Below are 23,657 nucleotides of genomic sequence, written 5' to 3'. Positions count from 1 at the left end.
GGGGGTGCGGGCAGCCTAGCTGTGTCTGGCTGAGGTTGCTCCCCCTTCCCCCTCATACCTTGGAGTGATGTGAGGCTGACCAAAAGCTTCATTCAGGAGCTGCCTGGCTTGATCCAGCAAAAATTCTCTCCTTTCCTTCTCTTGCCATGGCTCGTCTCTCCCACGCCGTTGGATCGTGGTGATTCCAGGGGAGGGGAAGCTCTTCGGGATCCCTCCAGCCAACACCCAACGACCATCTGGGCCTCTCAGCTGGAACTTCCTCCAGAGTAAGATCGGCTAGCAATTCGGCTGCTAGCACCTCCGGTATCAGCAATGACTGCCCCCCCACACCTCCCAGGTCATCCTCATCACTAGCTGGAGATGACATGATGTAAAAACCCCTCGGAAGAAAATTGGATATTTTCTCTGGGTGGGCTGGTGAGGTCAGATTCAGAATAATCTCAATCTGTGCTCCATTCAAAATCCAAGAAAGAAATACTTAGACTCCATAGATTAGAGGAAAGATATCTTTTACTGAAATTCGAAGTGGAAGCTACAGGTAGAATTCTGAATCTGAGAAATTAGGCGCGCAGATCACATATACAAAGTGATGGAATTGTTCCCACCCCCCCAAAGTTCAAAAGGTTCTTCCAATTAAAAGTCCTGAATATGATCATGTGGGCATCTTCAGGTGGTGATGAGGCCTCTGTCCGTTGACCTTGACATATTTTGATAAAGATTCACAGCTGCGCAAAGGAAAGAAAGCTAAGCAATGAAATAGAAACTTAAGAGCAGGAATTTGTACTACCCCCACTCCTCATTTTTTCAACACAAGAATGTAACACCTCCAGCTCTCTTCCCAGACACAACCCCTCCCCCCGTTACTCATGGCAGCCAAAAGATGCAAAGAAGTAGAAAAGATCTTGGAGGCTGACATGGAGTCTGGGTGTGGCTTATCTCTGCTCTATGCTCAGCTCTGAACTGAAACTAGTCTGGGCTTGTCTGTTGAAACTGAGGGCTGTTCTCTTCTCTGCTTGTGTTTTGCTTGTAACTACTACCATGTTGGAAGAATCTACTATTGGTATTTTAAATTTACTCATATCTTATTATGTATATGAAGAAGTTAATGAATCCTGCAAAATCAGTCATCTGTGTGTGCTTTCTGTATTTGATTTCTGCAATAAACTCTTAACAACTTTTATTGGGAGATAGTGACAGCAAGAAAAGCAAGGCAGGATCTGAAATTCTGGCTCAAAATCATTAGGTTAAATGTTGTAGAAACCCCTCCTCTCCACCAGTCCAAAGGTGAGCCAATCCACAGGTGCGAGGTTGTTGTGAGAACCTCAAGCTGAGAAGTGATAAGCTGTTCTCAGGCGCTGTTTGCTCATTCCCTTGGAGCTGAGACAAAATAGGCCCAAGCTATTCTCCTCTCCCTTTCATTCTTAGGAAGGTACATCAAAGTAAAAGAAAGATCAGAGACAAGGAAAGGTTGTAAATTGGCATCCAGGCCCTCCTGCAAGAATGGCAGTATCCCAATAGGGATCTATGGAGACCTGATCTGCTGCCCCTCTAAGAGAAAGAGAACTCCATCTGGAAGAGAAAAGAAAAGAGGTGGAGGAAAAAAAAAATACAATTAGTTCGGTTTATCCGAGTATTGGGCATGGAAATGTTTCAGAAACATAAAGGCTCAAATGTGCTTTTAATGCACTCATTTGTTTTCAGAGGAGGGGGAGGCGTTTCCTGGCCACTAGGTATGAGGTTGACCTATGAAGTTTCCTTGAGTCAAGTATCTTTTTAATCTCAAATTGCTGTTCGCCCTCAACCATAACGGGCTGTGGCGGTGTTGCTGTCTTACTTCTAACGGGGGATGATATTTCTGGTTTCAAAAGGCTACAGTGGAATACTGGGTTTACTTCTTTTAGTGTTTTTGGCAGCTGGTGCTTTACTTAACTGGGTTTATAATGCATGTGATTGGGAACAGACCTATGAATTTTGGTCCTAGTTTTTCTAAGGGAAACTGGGTAGACAAGACACCCTATTTAAAAGGCTTCAGCTCTACCCACCTTTTGTCAGCCTGTGCTTTGTAAGCTGCTCTTGCCTCCTCTAATGCTTTTCCTAAGGCCATGTGTTTGGTAATTGTTCTACCCATTCTTTTAGGGATGCTATGCAGGGGTGGGATTCAAATTTTTTTAACAACTGGTTCTGTGGGCATGGCTTGGTGGGTGTGATCATGTGACTGGGTGGGAGTAGCTAGGTGGTCAGGTGACTGGGTGGGCATGGCCAACTCAACATCACTCACTTTGAGGGGTGATTCTCCTTGCCTGGCCTCTCATGACCATGGGAATGCTGCAATGGTTGTAAGTATGAAAAACAATCATAAGTCATTTTTTTCAGTGGCATTGTAACTTTGAATGCACTAAATGAATTGTTGTAAGTCAAGGATTACCTGTACAAAAATACAAAAAGCTTCTTTGTTCACAAAAAACTGCCCTAAATCGTTAGATTAAAAACGTCTACAAGCCAGAGTTACAAATCAGGCAGGGTGCCAAAGCACCTTGAGGAATTAAAATAGTTAAAATGCAATGATAACTATCAGCAGCCAACTCTTGCTCATAAAGTGAAACCCTTTAGCAGAAAGGTCATTTAAGCTCTCCAGAAAGAGCACACCAGGAGAAGCAATCCTTAGATCCATTTGCACCACTTAAAGATACCAGCTGGTCTCACTCACTTCACAAGATGTCCTAAGGAAATCATTCATATTTAAGGAAAGGTCACATGCCCCCAGAAAGGCAGTAAAAAAATCAGTGCCAAGCTTGCATCCTGCCTTTTGGAAGTACATCCCAAAAGGACGGTGCTAGATTCCACTAAAGCAGTGAAGGAAGATCCCCTCCCTAGATAGAAAAAGAAACCATGAGGCAGGAAAAAATCCAAACACAATACAAATAATTAAATCACAACAGTAGCTGTTGCTTATTAAACCAATTACCAGAACAAATACCAGAACACAGGAACTAAACAGATTTCTCAACCCAGTTTTTTTTCAGGAACAGAGATTAACTTTTTTCCTTCCAAACAAAGCTGAATAGGGAAAATTATCCCATCAATAAACACAGGATTAAATGTCACTAAGCACAGAATTAAACTTCACCAAAAAAACAGTTTTAGACCAAAACTCAGAAAGGGTATGTAAACTCACGTTTAAATGTCAATCTTTCTAGCTAGCCAAGAAGCCTTGCTGAATGTCACTCATCAGCTCCTTTTTGGCAGCTCTGCTTCGTTATTCAATTATTTCTTCAAAGTGCTGATCATTGCATGCCAGCTGGAAGTATTTGCAGGGGAGTATTTCCTCCCAACAGCAGTATAAAAAGCTTAAAACAACCCTTCCCCTTTAAGAAAGTACCAAGAAAGGAAAAAAACCTCCTTCGGAGATAGTAAGTCTAGGCATATTGCCAAGAATGTAATAAGGGTGGAAAGAAAAAACAAAAGGATATTTCTTCTAACTACTGGTTCTCCAAACTGCTTAAAAAGTTAACAAGGAGTTCTATAGAACCAGTCTGAACCGGTAGAATCCCACCCCTGCTTCTTTCCATGTGGATGTAGTTAGTACCCATTAAGAACTACTCATTGAGTATGGTTTGTCAGCCAGCTACAAATCCATCTGATGGGGATGTTGTCTATTCCATATTTATCGAGCTTACCAAGAACTACGTTGTGGTCTACTTTGTCAAATGCCTTACTGAAATCTAAGTATACTATGTCCACAACATTTCGCTGGTCTACTAATTTAGTCACAAAGAATGAAATAAGATTGGTTTGGTATGATCTGTTTTTAACAAACCCATGCTGGCATTAGTTATAACTTTATTTGCTTCTGGTTTTTCGCAGATCTGTTTTTTGATTATCTTTTTCAGGATCTTCCCAGGTATTGATCTTATACTCTGTAGTTTTCTAGGTCTGTTTCCCCCCGCTTTCTTAAAGATGGAAACCACATCAGCCCTTTTCCAGTCCTCAATTTCTTTCCCACTGCTCCAGGATTTTTGAAAGATATGGTACAATGCTTCTAAGATAAGATCTGCCAGCTCCTTCAGAACTGTGGGATGTTATCTGTGAGGTCTTGGTGATTTATATTTGCCAAGGTCAGATAGGTGCTTATTTTAAGTTTTATTTCTAGTTTGTCTTTTATAGTAGTTTTTTTAAAATGTTGGCTGTAATATCTTTCTGCATAAAGGCTGATGCAAAGAATGAGTTAAGCAGCTCTGCTTCCTCCCTACTGCCTGTTACTTTCTTGCCATCTTCTCTCTTTAGTGGACCTACTGTTTCCTTGATTTGTTCTTACTAATATGTTGAAAGAAACTTTTAAAATTATCTTTGACTTTTGTTTCAAGTCTTTGTTCATTCTGAGCCTTTGCTTTTCTTCATCTTTGCATGTTTTGGCTATCTGCTTATAATCAGCCTTAGTTATGTGTCCCTCTTTCCATTGTTTGTACTTGTCCTTTTTGTCTTTCAGTTTGTCAGATTCCTGTGCAGCCATGCTGGTTTCTTCTTGAATTTCTTATTTTTCTTTTTCAGTGGTATGTACTGGACTGGGCTTTTATGATTGCATTTTTGAGTTGTTTTCCCCTTTAGGATTTTCATCCATGGAATCTTTCCTAGTTTGTTAAAATCAGCTCTTTTAAAGAGGTTGGATCACTGGTTGGATTATTTTCTATTGCTTGTGTTTGCATTATATTCAATTCCACTATGACATGGTCACTTTCACCCAAGGTTCTGGTAATTTCAATCCCCTCTATCACTTCTTCTCTATTAGTAAGAATTAGATCCAGTATAGCTTTACTTCTAGTTCCCTTCTTTAGCGTTTGGACAACAAAGTTGTTGGCTAGGTTAGTTAGGAATTTGTTTGATCTCCCACTTGCTGCAGAGTTGGTTTCCCAGTTGATGTCTGGATAGTTAAAGTCTCCCATTACTACTGTGGTATGCTTCCTACATACATTTGTTAACTGGTTGGCAAAGAGTTCATCTATTTCTTCTGATTGGTTGGTTGGCCTGTAATCTACTCATCTTGGTTCCTTGTCATTAAAAGCTTCTTTCTAGAAGCTCTGCTTTATTATTCAATTATTTCTTCAAAGTGCTGATTGTCCAGGGGAGTATTTCCTCCCAACAGCAGTGTAGAAAGCTTAAAACAACCCTTCCACTTTAAGAAAGTCAAGCCCCAGAAGCTCCGGAGACAGGAAGTCTTGACGTGCTACTGTCAAGAATGTAATAAGAGTTAATGGAGAGGCAGTTTCTGTAAGCAACAACACCAGAATGTTTCCTTCCTGTCATCCTTACAAGAATAGCCCTGTAAAGTGGAAAAAAAACAAAAGGAGATTTCTTCCAACAATCAGTTCTCCGAACTGCTTAGAAAGTTAACAACAGGTTATAGTGCATAGGTGAGAATCAGTATAATCCCACTCCTAGTGGGCTCTTCGGCTGGGAGTTCTGGCATGGGGTTAAAGTCTTGGGCGGTAGCCACTCAGACAGAGATGAAACCTGTGCTGGAGTGGCAGCATTGTTGTATGCGACCTCTGCACAGGGCTATTAATAGTTTATAATACACCTTAGGTATTGTTATAGAACCAAGTTCATGCATTCCGATCCATGATTCGTTCAGAGATTGTGATTAGAACTCAGCCCCTGATCAGTCCCCAAGAGGGCTAAGAACACCCTTTAGGACCTTGAGATGAATTGAACCCCATAGTCCAAAATTATCCTCTGTGGGGTACCATGCAAATGGTAGAGCAGAAAGATTTTGGCTAAGGTTTTGGCCATAGGGATTTTCTGACATGGGATGAAGTGGACTTGTTTTGAGAACAGGTCTGTTACTATCCAAATGACAGTATTTCCTGTGCTTTGGGGCAATTCTACGATAAAATCCATGAAAATCTCTCCCCTGAGTGCTAAAGGTTCAGCCACAGCTTGTAAAAAGTCAGGTGTTTTTCCTTGTTGTCTTTTTGCTGTTTGCACAAGTAGGGCAGCTAGCAACGTAGCCTTCAATACCCTTTTTTAGGGATGGCCACCAAAACTACCTTTTTACTAAGTGAACCCAAAGTGTCCTGCCGTTTTTGAGTCGTGGCAGGTCTGTATAACTTTAAGTCTCTGGTTCACAGGAACACACAGTCCCCACCCCACCCCCATCCAGAGTAAGCAATCTTTCATGGAGCAGCAGTCCTTGTGCTTCAAGAACCACTTGTCAGCAACTAATGCTTGCTTAAAAGCCTGGGTTGTGGTGTTGTCTGGAGGCGGGGATCTCCTTTCGCTTGTGCTCTAGTAATCACCCTTGCGGCTAGTTGGGTCACTGAAAGCAAAGGTTTAACAGACTCTGGTTTGCTGCTATTGTATTGCAGCACCCTTGACAAAGCATCTGCCAGGTTATTTTTTCCTCCTGGTATGTATTGGAGGGTGAAATTAAATAGCTGAAAGTATTGAGCAAATCACACTTGCTTGGGAGATAATTTCCTCTGGGTTTTGAGGGCTTCCATATTTTTATGGTCAGTCCACACCTGGAAGGGAATCCTACTCCCCTCTAGGAAGTGACACCAAGTGAGGAGAGCCCAGCAGACCGCATAGACCTCTTTTTCACACCACCAATCGTTGCTCCGTGTTTTTCAATATCTTTGAGCTGTATGCACAGGGCTGTAATTGGCTGTCATGCCCCTGTCTGAATCCAAGGATTCAATGTAATCCATATTGGTCTATCAGCTCTCCTGTTCATTATTTGACAAAGTATCTGAGAGACCCAAATGTCTATTCAAACAAAAAAGGGAGAAAGAGGAAAAAAGACAGAAAAGAGGGGGAAAAGAGGAAAAAGGACATTCCAACAACAGTCCAGGCTATTTAAATCTCCTCATGCAAGGGTCAATGTTTTCATAGGTTATATCTACATGTCCAGTAAAAATAGCTGTGATCTTCCTTTCTTCCTCTTTATACTTTATGATTCATACTTCAGCAACAGCCAGAATTTTCCTTTCACTTTAACAGAGAGAGGGAAAGAGGAAGGGAAGGGAGAGAAAGAGAGAGAGAGAAAGGGAGAAAGAAGGGAGAGACAAGAAAGAAAGAAAGAAAGAAAGAAAGAAAGAAAGAAAGAAAGAAAGAAAGAAAGAAAGAAAGAAAGAGGGAGGGAGGGAGGGAGGGAGGGAGGGAGGGAGGGAGGGAGGGAGGGATGGGAGAAAGAAAGGGAGGGAAAGGAGAAAGAAAGAAAAAGAAAGGGAAGGGAAAAAAAGAAAGAGGGAGGGAAGGAACAAAGAGGGAAGGTAGTGAATGAGATATGGATGGATGGATGGATGGATGGACAAACAGTTGAGAGAGGGAAGAAGGGAGGGAGAGAGAGAAAAAGGAGAGGAAGGAAGAACCACAAATTCTGGCACTAGACATAATTTCAGAGGTTGCTTTGAAACAGCACAATAATCCAGGACTGGAAGGGACCTTGGAGGTCATCTAGTCCAACCCCCTGCCCCAGCAGGAGCAATCATCGTGATTATTTTGGTGCCTCTCAAACAGAGAAGAAATTCCCAGAAATCCCTAGTAACCTCTACCCCTAGTAAAACAAAAACTTAGAGCAAAAACTTCATGCAGTATTAAAAAGAAGAATAGAAAAGGGGGCTGCTGTATATTGTTTAATGGACTACTAAATTGGCAAAATGGACTGCTAAATTGGTCACACCCACCCATCACATGACTTATGATTGTTTTTCACACTTACAACCATTGCAGCATTCCCATGGTCATGAGAGGCAGCGCAAGGAGAATCGCCCCTCGAAGTGAGTGATGTTGAGTTGAGTTGGCCATGCCCACCCAGTCACATGACTACCTAGCCACTCCCACCCAGTCACATGATCACACTCACCAAGCCACACCCACAGAACCAGTAGTAAAAATTTTTGAATCTCGCTGCTAGCTGTTCCTAAACATCACTGTTATCAGTTGACAGCTGTAAAAACACTTTGTAGCTAACAGTTCCCAAGGTCTTCCCTAGTGAAAACAAAAATAAAAGCACTTTACATTTCTAACAGTCTCTTTCAGTCACTAGATGGCGGCCTTGCTCTTTACTTTTCTTCAGCTGCTCCATTAAAAATTATTTTATCGATGCTTTCAAAAATTATTTTATCAAAAGGTACATATATATATATTCTAATATTCTTCAAACAGTTAAAGTTCTTTAAGAAATAAATAGTTCAGACTATCCTTTAATTTAAAGTTAACTCCTTTATAATTATTTCTTTCCAGATTGATCAATGTCTCTGAAACTTAGTCACCACTATTCTTCCTTTTGAGTCTCACTTTTTCCAAAGTCATTAGCATTTAAATTAGGATAAATTCCACAGCAGGAAGTTAGAAAAGTCTCACCCAGCATAGCTACACTGCTTCTTGATTTTTCTCTTCCTTTATCTTTCCAAGCTGCCACAGCTTCAGTTCAGCCTTAATGGCCATCCTCTCTCCTGCCAGATTCAAGGGGTTTTCCACGGATCTAATGGGAGATTGCACTTCTCCTCATGATCTACGGGGCTTCCCCTCTATCTTTGTTACCCCTTTGAAGTTAACTCTTCCCCTTAAGGGTCTCCAGGCAGGCAAAATTGGAAGGCTGGAATGGAGTCCCGTTCCCTCAATCCGCTCTGCTCTAGAAGGAAGTCAACTTCCTTCTAGAGAAGAGATAGAAAGTAAAAGGCAAGAAGAAATACAAGCAGAAGAAAAGACTTTGCAACAAGAAGAGAGTGAAAATGAGAAAAGAGAGTGAGCAGAATGAGAAGGTGCAAGAGCAAAGGAACAGAGAGACATAAGAACAACTAGTAGTGTAAAACCTATATATAAATGAAGTGATGGAAGAAGAAATACAGATGTTATCAATTAACATAAATGGGTTGAACTCCCCTGCAAAAATGAAAAAAATGTTTATGAAATTACAAAAATTAAAATTGGATTTAATTTGTCTTCAAGAAGTGCATATTAAAAAGCAATACGGGAATCTATTGGAATACCCTAAAATTGGGAAATTATACTCTGCATTAGCACAACAAAAGAAAAGAGGAGTGCCATTACATGTTAAAGAAATGTTAAAAGTTAAACAAATATACTCAGATAAAGAAGGGAGAATATTGATGGTGGTGGTTGTAATAAATCAGAAACAGATCCTCTTGATTGTGATATATGCACCAAATAACAAACAAGAAGAATTTTTTTTAAAAAAAACTATATAAGAAGATAATTGAAATGGACCAGAGGTAGCATTCAGCAGGTTCTGACCAGTTCTGGAGAACCAGTAGTGGAAATTTTGAGTAGTTAGGAGAACCGGCAAATACCACCTATGACTGGCCCCACCCCCACCTATTCTCTGCCTCCTGAGTCCCAGCTGATTGGCTGGGTCTTCTTTTATTGCCCTGCACAGGAGAGAGCAGGTTAATGGGGTGGGGAGGGAATGGAATTTTGTAGTAACCTTCCTCCAGGAGTCAGGAGGGAATGGAGATTTTACAGTATCCTTCCCCTGGAGTGGGGTGGGAATGGAGATTTTGCAGTATCCTTCTCCTGCCATGTCCACCAAGACATGTCCACCAAGCCACATCACACCCACCAAGACATGCCCACAGAACCAATAGTAAAATTTTTTGAATCCCACCACTGAAAAGGACTATGAAAATATATGTATGATAGGAGACTTTAACACAATTATAGATATCAAATTAGACTACCGAAGCAATAAAATAATTTTTAAAAAATTAGAACACTTCCCAAACCCTTTTTGAAATGACATAAGAAATAAGTATACATGATATATGGAGAGAGTTAACCCCACCAAAAAAATCAATATACGCTCTATTCGAATAGACACCAATCCTGGTCTAGAATCAATATGATATGGATATCACCAGAAATGAGAACAGATGTGTAAGAGGTTGACATAGAAACAAACATATGGGCGGATCACAATCCTATAAAAATCAAGTGGAAGGGACAGAGGAAAAAACTGAGATGGACATTGAATCAAAGTATATTAAAGGACAAGGAGTTTATACAAATAATGGTAAAGGAAATGGACCTTTTCTTTAAATAAAATAGAAAAGAAGAAACATCATTACAAAATGTTTGGGACATGGCTAAAGCATATATACGAGGATTAGCCATAACATATATAGCAAGAAGAAACAAGAAAAAGAAGCAACAGCAAAAAATACTACAAGAAGAAATGAAAAAGTTGGAGATAGAACTGCAGAAACACTCGTGGAAAAATAATGTGAAAGAGAAAATGGAATTAACCAAACCTAAATTTAATAGAAAAAGAAGAAATGGCACAAAAAATGAAAATGGCAAGACAAAACTTTTTTGAAAATGCAAATAAGCCAGGGAGATGGCTATTACATAAAGCTGAAAAAAGACAGAGAGAAGAAACTGATATATAAATGTAGATGAGAAAGGGATCCTTTACTATCAAAATGAAGATAAAAAGAAAATAATCCAGGGAGCGCGGAGCTGGCGTCGTGACAATACGGCATGCAATCTTAAAGGTCTGAGATCGCTGCCAATATCTTTGCTCCTGGATGGTCCAAACAGATCTAAAACGTCCCGAAGAGATGGTGAATGAAAAGAGCGCATCCTGTCGATCCCAGGGATACCACAAAGTCCCTGGTAGATCCAGGAGAAGCTCCTTTTGCCAGAAAACAGAGGAAACTTTGTAACACTGCCAACCACTTCACAAACTCATGACACAACATAGGAGAACGACCCTCTCAGGACAAGATTTGGCAGTTCAACTGCATTTGAAAGACAAAGGTTATTGTTTGCCACATTATGGACAGAGAGGATCATTGGTTTGAAAGAGGGATCAAAGAAGCCAACTATGTGTAATTCAAGCAGCCCTCTCATAACAGAGGGGGAGGGATATGATACCAACTATCTCCTGTCTACAATCTCCTGTCTAGTCCTTTCAGCTGCCCCAAGAAGATTCCACACCCATTTGCATTCTGATTCAAGTGAACCTGAGGGTACAGATAAATCCCTAAGTGGTCTCAATGACTCTCAGAGAGCTAACTATCAATCTTCAAAGAACTAACGGCCAGATGACTGCAAAGAATATAAATCCTTCTATTCCCACCATTCCATCAGAATTTCTTGGATGATAAGAGAAATGTTTTCAAAGAAAAAACCAAGAAAGTCCAGTTGCCTTTTGAAAAGCACCTTTGGGACAACTATGGTGGGTGATTAAGAATCTCCATAGACATTCATTTCCCAGTGTTCCTCGGAAAATCAAGGAAATCTTCAAAAAAAAAGACCAGGGGTGAGTAACTTACAGTCCTAATGACCTGCTGCCTCTTATACTCCAGAGGCCACCTGAATGTTCAGTAGAATTGCCCTTCAATCACTAAAGAAGAGAACAAATATAGGCAGTTTCCAATGTGGCCGTGAATTGAATTATGCCAGTATCACAAAGATATCTCCTCCAAAAACACTTAGCAAGACATTTATGTGTGTCATAGCAGGAAAAACAGAGTACAGTCAGACACTCTTCCCTTTTCTCTTGAATTGCTTTCACTTACTTCTTATTTTTTATGCTTTGCATAATATTGCGTGTCTTATAAGGTAATAATATAGTCAGTATGTATGGCTTAGGATTCTAGCTCTTTTTTGGTGATGACATGAGGTGGTTCAATGTGATTTTGTTTTGTCAGTATGTAATTTCTCACTAGAGGTCAGGATTGTATTGCTAATGTAACAATAGTAGTTCTGTTTAATTTTTAAGTGTTAATTTTAATGCAAGTTTCATGGACTTTTTAAGAACAGAAGAATCTGAATCGGATCATTCTTTCATTTACTTTTTAGTTTGATCAAGTTATCCACTGGAGAGAAGCCATCCTTTCCTCTGCCATATCTGTGACATTCTCCATGTAAATCCTGTAAAAGAAATGTTATAAAATCATATGGCTAAAAAGAACCTTGGAGTTTTCTAGTCCAAGGCAGGAATCCTTATACCATCCCAGATAAATGGTTGTATTTCCTTGAAAATGTCTAGTGATGGAGCACTTACAACTCCAGGAGACATTGGTCAACTGCTCTCACTGTCAGGAAATTTCTCCTTAGTTCCAGGTAGGAGCGCTGTTCAATGAAATTCAACTCATTGTTTCTTGTTCTGCCCTCAGGTGACTTGGACAATAAGTCAACCCCCTCATCTCTGTGACTGACCCTCAAGTGCCAAAAGACAGGTAACACATCACCCTTAATCCTTCTCTTCATTAGTCTAGACCATGCTGGCTCAGGAATTATGGGTGTTGAAGTCTACAGAGCCAATAAAGGGCCCATAGTCTAGACATACCTAGTTCCCATAACCATTCATCATACAGTTTAGTCTCCAGACCTCCTGTCATCGTTGTTCGTCTCTGCACTCTTAATAAAGCTTTAGAATCTTTTTTGTATCATGTCGACCAGAACTGGATGTGTATTCCAAGTGTGGATTCACTAGTCCAGTGTAGAGCAGTATTATCATTTCTCTTGATCTTGATATTATCCTTCTCAGAGATGGTATCCAGCAGGTTCTGACCAGTTTTGGAGAACTGGTAGTGGAAAATTTGAGTAGTTCAGAGAACCGGCAAATACCACCTCTGACTGGCTCTGCTCCCATTTATTATCTGCCTCCTGAGTCCCAGCTGATTGGCTGGGTCTTCTTTTGTTGCCCTGCACAGGAGAACGGAGCTGGAAAGCAGGTTAGTGGGGTGGGGAGGGAATGGGGATTTTGCAGTAACCTTTCCCCAGGAGTGGGGAGGGAATGGAGATTTTACAGTTTCCTTCCCCTGGAGTGAGGTGGGAATGGAAATTTTGCAGTATCCTTTCCCTGCCACACCCACCAAGCCAAGCCACACTCATCAAGCCAAGCCATGCCCAACAAGCCACACCCACAGAACCAGTAATAATTTTTTTTGAATCCCACCACTGATCCTTCTGTTGATGCAGCCCAGGACTGCATTAAGTTTTTTGGCAGCTGCAGCACACTTCTGTATACCCCTTTCACATTTACTACTGATAAGCCATGTATCATCTTTTCTAAAATTGTGCATTTGGGTTTTCCTGCCCAAGTTAAGGACCTTATTTTTCTCACCATTGAACTGCATCTTGTTGGATAGGACTTAGGTTCAAGTCTGTCAAGATCCTTTTGAATCTTGAGTCTATCATCCAAAATGTTAGCAATCCCCTCCCCAGCCTGGTGTTGTTTGTAAATTTGACAAGTCCTCCGTCTATCCCTCATCTATACCATTTATGAAGATGTTGAACACCTAAGAAATGAGCAAGGAGATTAGATTAGAAGCCACCATGGGTTTGTTAAGAACAGATCATCTGAGACAAACCTTATTGTATTATTTGATAAAGCAACTAAATTAATGGATCTAGGAAATGCTATGTATATAGCATACATAGACTTCAGCAAGCCTTTTGACAAAGTAGATCACAGCCTACTTCTTGGTAAAATAGAACAATGTGGGAGAGACAGTACCACCACCAGATGGATTTACAAAAGTTCCGATACATCACATAATGTCGCCATAATGATGTTAGCTTGGTAGGTGAGAGGGAAAGGAAGAAGGTACGAGGTGTCAGATAAGGAATTAGGGAGGGATGGGATGCTGCAGCAGGTGAAGTGATTGATAGAGATGTTTTAAGTTTTTCTTTGAATTGAGTTTGGTAAGTGCTATTTCTTGGTCTTTTGTTCTAGTCTCTATTTTTCCCATTTCATTCTCTTCCATATCTCCTGCTACCTGCCTAGTCAATGGCCAACAAATTAGTGATGTCATGAAACTTTTCTAGTATTTTACTTTTGCAAAGGATATTAGGTTTTTCTTGGAAGAGATAGGCAGGGACTTTGGATTCCCTGAATTGTGATTTTTGACTCTGGTATATGATTATGTACTGCCAGAATCATTGGTAAATAAAGCTGACTGGGACAGTTGTTAACTGGATCATGTTGTCATAGGTACAGGGCCAGATAATTTCTCATCTAGGGATATGTGCCAATTCTCTTGGAACTCAGGCAGAAGTTGCTGTAAAAGCAATTTCACATTTTCACCAGAAATTCAATTATCTCTGGTTCTTGCCTTCTAACTACCTTTTCAATACTAGAAATATCTTTTCCCAAGCATTTCTGTTATTTGGTACTGTCCTTAAGTATCCACTTTACACTGGCATTGCAGCTTTAATGTTTGCATCTTTTCTGAAGTATTAATTCATGGAATTTCATTTGTGTTTTTTTTTTAAATGTTTTAATATTTTAAATTTTTGAAACAACTCTGCTCAGGTGTTAGTTCTGATCTAATCAATTTAATTTTGGGTAGATTATAATTATAATTAATAAATCTACTAAGTTATATTGTGTTTCCCTGAAAATATATTCTGTCCTGAAAACAAGCCCTAGCCTGATTTTCATGCCTGCGCCTAATATAAACTCTACCCCCAAAATAAACCTTATATAAACCCTGCCCACCATCTGGTTGTATGAGGTGGGACAGGTGAAAAAAAATCAAGCTAGGGCAGGGATGAGGGTGGAGCTTAGATCACTGCAGCCAGGCTTTCCACACCCTGACACCTGCCCCACCACTGCCTGACTTCTTCTGCAGTTGCTTATACTCACAGCCAGGCACCATGTGGTGCATTGCATGGGTGCTGCTTGTCAACTCGCAAAACATTCCTATGCCTGTTTTAATAATTGGCATAAAAATGGGGGGAAAGTGAAAGTACATCCCTACTCTTATCTTTAAAAGATTGTAACTAAAATACCAGAGTTTTTGCCCACAAATATATTTAATTGGAGAACGTGAATGATGGCACCCAGTCTGTGAATGTGCTCAACTGGAGAATCTGGTTTATGAGACACTCAGGGGGAGGGGGAAAACAGGGTCACAGACAGGGGTGGGATTCTACCGGTTAGCATCTATTCACTAGAACTGGTTGTTAACATCCTACAGTTCGGAGAACTGGTTGTTAGAAGAAATTATTGGCCTAATCCTGTAAGGAAGGCAGGAAGGAAACATTCTGGTGCTGCTTACAGAAACTGCCTCTCCGTTAACCCTGATTACATTCTTGGCAGTACTTGTCTTCCTGTCTCAGGAACTTCTCTGGAGTTTTTTTCCCTCCTTTGCTGGTACTTTGCTTGTGTGGAGTGACCATTCAAAGTTACAATGGTAAGGAGCTTCCAGTGATGTTGCATTGTGGCAGTTCAGGAGAAACCTGCTCTGATCTCCTGAGCCAGGATTTTCGCCTCTGGACAGCCATCTGTGGCATGTCCAGTCCTGCACGGATCGACAAGGCGAGGAGAAACTCTTGGAGACAGTTTGGGAGGTTGCAATCCCGAAACTTTAAAGAAGAGAGCCTGAAGTCCGAGGTGAAAGAAGTCAGCCTGTGTGGCCAGACTAGGAGACGTGACAAACTAGCTAGCAGGAAGCAGTAAGATGGCAGTGGACGAAGGGGTAGTGATTGCATGAGGTCAGAAGCTTTATTGGATTGCAATTCATTTGGATAACAATTCAGATAGACGATCGTTTGAAAGATTAATCAAACAGACTAAGGAAACCCAGGGTGAAAGGGGGAGAGTGGAAATCAGCAGCAGCGTTCTAACCTACCACCCCTAATGCTGGCACAATAGTGAAATTAATAGTAAAAATAAGAAAATAAGAGGAATCTTGATGGAAAATCGGAGTGTGGTGTGAGAATTGAGAAGTTATTTTTGGAAGGTTCCATTTCCTTTTGACAGCTTGAAATGAATTTGTTAAAATCAAGTGAACTGGAAAAAAACAATCTGATAAGAACCTAAACGGAAGAAGAGTGACTGTGCAATTCTTAAAGACAGCCATTGAAAAATCTAAACTCTGATAAACCATTTCATTGTCAATGAAGAGACTTATAAACTTGTAACTGGAAAAATATTGTTTTGAACTACAAGAACATTGGTATATATTTAATTAGTTTATTGTTATATTATAGATAGAAGGAACATTGTATCAGATAACTTATATAATTCTTTTTACTGATTTACTTAGTAGCTGATTACTTTAGATTTCTTATTTTTCTTATATAAATTCTTTTCGTTGGTACCCTCATAATACACAATTCTTATTTTAAGTGCCGGTATAATTAAGAGTTATACATTGAAGATATCATATAGTAATGTGTTTGGATAACCCTAACTGATTTTGATAAAAGGAAGGTAGTAATTAATTGTCCTACTTAACCCTTTTCCCAGTGATTTATTGTGATGGAATGAAATTATTATAGTATTTATTATAATGACACCATAGGTATTTTTTCTCTAACATAGATTGCTAAGAGTTAAAAATTGATTAAGTGTATACTGATTGTGATGGAATTTGGTGAGTAGTTAATCAAAGGTGATATTGTCTGATACATGTTTGTATTGAAAAATAGTGGCTGATATTGATTAGGAAAACTTCAGAATTAATAATTAAGAGACTGTTTATTAGAAAATCATAGAATTGGTGGTAATTTGGGATAGTATATACAGGATAATAGATGAACAGGCCAAAATTATAAAAGATATGACAAGCATCACCACTACTAAGACAGGGAAAAAACCTGTGCCAATGGTGGCACCATCCAGTCCAGCAGTATCAACTCAATGAACAATTGAAGGAATGTTGGTCCCTGAGAAATCGACTACCACAACCAGTGCCCAATCAGTGCGAACCTCCCTATTAGCAATCCAGAATACGATGCTAATGCTACAAGAATCTATGACTAAAAATCACATTGAAAGTAAAGCAGACCGGGAAGCAATGAAAACTGAGCTTAATCAGAAATAGAAACCTGAAATCAGAAACCTGGATGAAAAAATAGGGTTGATCCAGGAATCAATTAAGAAAAATGAAGAAAAATTGAACAACAATCTGAACAAAATGAGAAAAAGCTAGAACTTATGAACCATAAAATTACGATTCACAACAAGGAAACTGTAGAGGCACCTTGAGATGGATAGAGCCTCTTATTATTTGAGATTTCAGAACGTAGAGGAAATGTTCTGAAACGGAGAGGAAGACTTAACATCGGTGATGGCTAAACCTCTAGGAGATTTCCTTCGAAGAGATAAAGATGAGATGGTAAATGAATTTGATGATATCTACAGAGTCTATACCAGTTATGCGAGATGGCACAGACTCCCTCAAGAGGTCCATATTAGATTTTCCAGAAGGAAAGTCAGAGATATTATTTACAAGATTTCTAGAGAAGAGACAATAAAATATAAAGATAAAGAAATAATAGTACTGAAACAAATACCAAGAAGAGTCCGGAAACAGAGGAAGGATTATCAATTCCACACTAATTATTTAAGTAAAAAAATATTTCTTTTAGATGGATTACCCCGGAAGGTATCCTGACATCCTGGAATGAAAAAAGAGTGAAAATTGATAATCTAAATAAAGCACAAGAGTTCTTTGAACAGCTGGGCGGAATCAGAGGAGGAAACAAACAGCAGAGATGAATTGGAAACACCAAGTCAAGAAGAAATACAAGGAATTAAAGAATGAGATGAAAACCAAAACAAAGAAGATAGAGGTGAAAGATCCACCCGAGAAGAAATAGGAATCAAACCAGAAGTCAAACAATAGCCAAAACCAATGAGAGGTAACATCTAAAATAAGAAAGAATGGGGAAAAGATTAACACTGACTTCTATAAATATTAATGGTTTAAACAATCCATCAAAAAGGAAAAAAAGTACTTTTGAAACTTGAAAAGCTGAAATTAGATATAGTATGTCTTCAAGAGATTTATATCAAACCACTAGAACAGAAATATTTATAAAACAAAAAGTTAGGGAAACTATACACATCGCTAGTAGAGGAAAAAAAGAGAGGAGTATATCAAAGAAGAATTAGAATCAAAACTGATTTATAATGATAAGATTGGAAGAATATTAATTGTAGAGGTGATTATACAAAACAAAAAGATTTTACTAGTAGGGATATACGCCCCCAATACAAATCACAATGAGTTCTATAAAACTCTATGTGCAAAATTAACAGAATTAGGCAACCTTATGATCTGCATAATTGGTGACTTTAATGCAATTTCTACAATAAACAGGATTATGCCAGTGATCAAAAAGTTTAATAAAAAATGAAATACATTGCCTAAATGTTTTTTTGATATGGCTGAGGAACTAGATTTTGTAGATGCATGGAGGAAATTGAATGCAGAAGTGACCCAGTTTATCTTCTACTCCAATTCACAAAAATCCTGGTCAAGGTTAGATATGGCATGGATGAATAATGATCTACTCAAGGATATAAAAAATATAGAAATATTAACCAACACTTGGGCAGATCATAACCCATTGCAAATAACTTGGAAAATCCAAACTTACAAGAAAGCTAGGTGGACACTTAACCCACAACTATTGAAAGAAAAAGGATATACTCAAAAAATTAAGGAAGAATTAGAGATATTTTTAAATTTAATAAAAAACAAGATACCTCATTGCAAATTCTTTGGGATACAATGAAGGCGTACCTAAGGGGTATATCGATAGCCTTTACAGGCAACAGAAATAAAGAAAAGTGGAAGAAAGAAAACTTGTTAATAAAAAGACTAAAAGATTTAGAAGATAGATTAATGAAAGCCTCAGGGGACGAACAAATTAAAAATGACTTGATATTACTTAAACATGAATTGAATATATTAGACCAGGAAGATTTAATTAAGACAATGCTATACCCAAAACAAAATTACTTTGAATACGCAAACAAACCCGGAAGATGGTTAGCGTATAAACTGAAAAAAGAAAACCAAAAAAGAATTATATACCAATTGCAAGATAATAATGGGATATTAGAGACAGAATTGTAGAAAAAGAAAACAATTATAAGAGACTATTTCGAGAATTTATACAACCAAGAAGAAATAGATGCAAACAAATTAGAGGAATATTTGAAAGAAAGCACATTACAGCCATTAACGGAAGATAAAAGGGAGATATTAAATAAGGAAATAACTTTAGATGAGTTAAAAGAAGCGATTAAAAGACAAAAAAGTAATAAAACTCCAGGCCCAGATGGGTTGCCAAGAGAATTATATAAAGAGATTGGAGAACCATTAGAAAATGTGTTCCTAGAGATTTGCAACAAGGCAAGAGTCCTGAACCATGGAAGGAGGCCCATATTATATTGATCCCTAAAGAGGGTGCAGATGCCACCCAGGTAAAAAATTACACAGCAATATCTCTTTTAAACACAGATTACAAAATTTTTATGAGTGTGATGGCAGAAAGACTGAAGCTAATTCTTAATGAAAGAATTCACCCTGACCAGAATGGATTTCTTCCCATAAAACAGATTAGAAATAATACAAGAATGATAATTGATATATTAGAATACTATGAAACACACCTAGGATGCCAGGTTGCTCTTGTCTTCCTGGATGCACAAAAGGCATTTGACAACTTAAACTGGGAATTTATGAAATGCCAGATAAATTTGATGAAATTCGGGAATAACTTCACAAAGATGTTAGATTTGATTTATTTAACTCAGAAAGCAAGGGTAATGATAAATGGAGAATTTACCAATCCTTTTGAAATAAAAAGGGTGTCAGGCAGGGATGCCCATTGTCGCCTCTGCTTTTTATTACAATATTAGAAGCATTACTGGACAGAATTAGAATGAATGAGGAAATTAAAGGTACTAAGATTAAAAGACAAGAATATAAATTACAGGCATTTGCTGATGATGTGGTCGTTATTATAGAGGATCCAATAGAGTCAGCACCAACCTTATTAAAAGAAATTGATAAATTCGGTAAACTAGCTGGGTTGAAAATCAATAAGGAAAAAACCAAAATGTTAGTTAAAAATATAACAAATAATAAACAAAAAGAACTAGAAGAAATAATGGGACTACAAATTGTCAATAAGATTAAATATTTAGGTATATGGTTAGGACCCAAAACAATAACTTTGAAAGAAGACAATTATGTTAAACTATTACAACAAATAGGAAGAGAATTTGGAGATATGGAGCAAAATGCAGATTTCTTTATTAGGCAGAATTGCCACAATTAAAATGAATGTTCTATTCAAATTGCTTTATTTATTCCAAACGATCCCTATATTATTGGATAAATCATTTTTCAAAGAATTGGATAAAATTACTATGAAATTGGATAAAATTACTATGAAATTCATTTGGGCAGGCAAGAAGTCAAGAATTAAGAAAACTTATTTACAAGACAATAAAAGCAGAGGCGGCTTTGGTCTCCCTGTCTGGGAGACCTATTATAAAGCAGCAATGTTAACGTGGATAAAGGATTGGATTAAATTGGAAAACAAAAGAATTCTAACATTAGAAGGGTACGACTTACAAATAGGGTGGCATGCCTTGTTGTGGAACCCAAGTAGTAAAAGTCACTCATACTTTCAGAGACATACTTTACGCAAATCTTTGATAAAAAACTGGTCTGATATTAGGAAAAACCATTATATTAAAGTTCTGTTATAGTTGTCAACAATGGAGGCAATGTTCTACCGTAATACAATGGACAACAGTAAAAAGCTCAAATATCACCAAATTTTAGATAAAAAAGGAAAGCTCAAATCGACCCAAGAGTTAGAAAACCAAAAAATAATGATTGATCGTTGTTCCTATTTCCAAATAGCAATAAGATATGAGAAAGATTTAAAAGAATTCAGAATAGAATCAAAGAGCACTAAATTTGATAAGATACTTTTGGGCCCAGATAAAAATATGATATCTAAATTATATAATTATCTATTGGAATATGAATTAGCTGAGGAAATTTGAAAGGACCAATGATAGCATGGGCAAGAAATTTCGACCATAATATAGACTTAGAAGACTGGGAAGAAATCTGGCAGAGAAATCTTACAATAACCAAATCTGTGTTTTATAAAGAGAATTTATATAAAATGATATATAGATGGCATCTAGCACCCTCCAGATCAGCAAAAATATATCCAACATCCAATCCAACTTGTTGGAAATGCAAAGGGAATCATGGTACCTACTTCCATCTCTGGTGGACATGCCCAGTGGTCAAATTTTTTTGGAGTAGAATTAAAACTTGGTTAGAAGAAATTGTTCAGGGTGGATTGGAGTGGGAACCTAAATTGTATCTTCTGGGTATCATTAAGGAAGGTTATCCTCAAAAGTAAAATATTTGATTATCCATATCCTAACAGCGGCACGTATTTCACTGGCTGAATTATGGAAATCGCCTAATATACCACTAATACAATTTATTATTCAAAAAAATTGTGAATGTGCAGAAATGGAAAAACTCACATTAAAATTAAAAGGAAAAGAGGAAGCAGAATTTTACTTGATCTGGAATAAGTGGTACAATTGGCTAGAACGTAAAAAAAATGAAAAGGGGAATCAAGGGGGGAAAACAAGTTTATGAAAGATTATGATACATATAATAACAAACAGGAATTGTTAATGTTAATCTTAGACTCCCTCGTTCTTTAAACAATCAATAGAAGGAATTCATCGGTAAAAATAAATAAGTATAATCCAACAACAAACATTAATAACAGAACATTATGTTTGGCAGAACATAAATAACAGAGAACCTATAGGAAGCAAGAAATAACTGCCATGTAATATAATTTAGGAAATATTTAACTCACTGTCAAATGTATTAAAGGAAAGTTTAATTAATTTTAGCACAGAGATTATTGTGATGTTTGTCTGTATGGATCTTTGTCTTTTGAGTCTGTATATTTGTATATTTTAATTTTTTGTATTCAATAAAGTTTGTTTTAAAATTAAAAAAAAAACAAAGTTACAATGGCACTGAAAAAAGTGACTTATGACCATTTTCACACTTAGGACGGTTGCAGCATCCCCACAGTCATGAGAGGCCAGGCGAGGAGATGCATGCCTCTATTTTGAGTGATATTGAGTTGGCCACACCCAGCCAATAACATGACCACCAAGCCATGTCCACCCAGTCATATGACCACCAAGCCACACCCACCACCTAAGCCACACCCACAGAACCAGTTGTTAAAAAATTTGAATCACACCCGTGGTCACAGATTATTGTAAATTACGTATGCCAGAGTTGGCTTCATACAGAGCAGTGCCAGTATGTCGCCTCTAATGAATCCTTCAAAGTTTTCTGAAGTTTGGCTCAAGAATCATGATTTAATTAGAGTGATTGCTGGAATCCTGACACTGCTGCTTGTAGAAAGACTCTGTGTGTCTTGTTGTGCTGGAGCCACAGCTTGTGACAGGATGCCGTGAACCTCATTGCACTGGTGCCACCGGTCATAGCAGAACGCTGTAAGGTTCATCATGCTGGGCCTGCTGCTCTTGTATGCAATGGCACAACATGCCACACAGCCTCCTGCCATGAGCGGCGTCATGACCAGCCACAGAAGAAGTCAGGCAGCAGTGTGACAGGTGTTGGGGCTTGGGAGGCATGGCTGTGGTGGTCCTAAAGTAAGCAGGTAAGACATCACCCCAAAATAAGACCTGATGCTTATTTGGGACTGAAAAGAAAACAAGATCAGGTCTTATTTTCAGGGAAACATGATAGATATTCTACATGGAGTTACATTTCATAGAAACAAAATTGTAAGGTAATCTAGGCCATTTAATTTAATTGTTGTTTCTTCATCTAAGTTAAATTATCTCTGGCAGATGATGGAAATACTCTGTACAAACGCTCCTGCTGCAACTATAATAGATACAATATGATGGAATATTTTAAGGTACATTTTTTTAAAAAGACAATTTTTAAAAAAAATTTCTGTCCTGCAACGATCCTATTTAGTCTCAGAAGAATAGCAAAAAATCCAGAATTCGGCTTGGTGGTTTCTATCCTTCCTTTTTGTCCCCACTGCATGTTAAAACCCTTTCCCCAAATTCCTTTGTACAAATTCTGTAAGGAGAGACTATGTTAGTGTGTGATTGCAAAAATCAGAAATGTTGCACCTTTTCAGACAACAAATTTAATTAAAAAACATAAACTTTCCTGAGCTATTGCTCACTTCTTTGGAAAATAATTTTTCATTGGTCGTATAAAGCTGTACCTTGAAAGAGACATGAATCTCTACATTTAGTATGTTGCAAGTTGTCTTGTTTTGGAAAGTCTAGGTATTCCAGAAGAATATGGCACAAAAATATGGCTGATGCAAAGAATGAGTTAAGCAGCTCTGCTTCCTCCCTACTGCCTGTTACTTTCTTGCCATCTTCTCTCTTTAGTGCAGTGGTTCCCAACCTTTTTTGTACCAGGGACCAGTTTCACGCAGAAACACTTTTTCAAGGACCGGTTAGGGTTGATTTATTTATTTATTTATTTATCTATTTATTTATTTATTTATATTTTTAATTTTATTTACTATTACACTATCAACTCACCAAAATTAACCAATGTTGGAGGATTACTAAAAATGTGTATAAATGCAAGACATCATGATTCAAGACATCATGATTCAGTTGATCTTGATCAAACAAAAATATATGTTTGGCAACATATATGTTTTCTCCAAAAGCGTTCTGTAAGGTAGTAATCTGCAATTCAGATTTTACATTTAGGATGGGTTTGATCTCCCATATGGTCTTCAGCTTTCCACAATCTCAACAATTGTAAGGAGTGTGGGGAATTCAGAGAGTCCAAGTCCACACATTTTAAAGA

The 23,657-nt window shown here is 38.1% G+C and overlaps 1 protein-coding gene across 1 annotated transcript in view; it reads right to left on the bottom strand.

The window, feature by feature from the left end:
- Positions 1-633: 633 nt before the first annotated feature.
- YIPF2 (Yip1 domain family member 2) overlaps positions 634-23,657 on the bottom strand; it is a 453,467-nt gene continuing 430,443 nt past the window's right edge. The window contains exon 10 of the mRNA XM_087926080.1: positions 634-744. The gene's annotated coding sequence lies outside the window, so the exon portion shown is untranslated. The remainder of the gene's footprint in view (positions 745-23,657) is intronic.

Source organism: Pseudonaja textilis, chromosome 2, assembly GCF_049901715.1.
Source record: "Pseudonaja textilis isolate UNSWEBS1 chromosome 2, rPseTex1.2, whole genome shotgun sequence".
Classification (NCBI taxonomy): Eukaryota; Metazoa; Chordata; class Lepidosauria; order Squamata; family Elapidae; genus Pseudonaja; species Pseudonaja textilis.
Note: the sequence above shows the minus strand (reverse complement) of the source record. Positions and strands in the feature narration are given on the sequence as shown.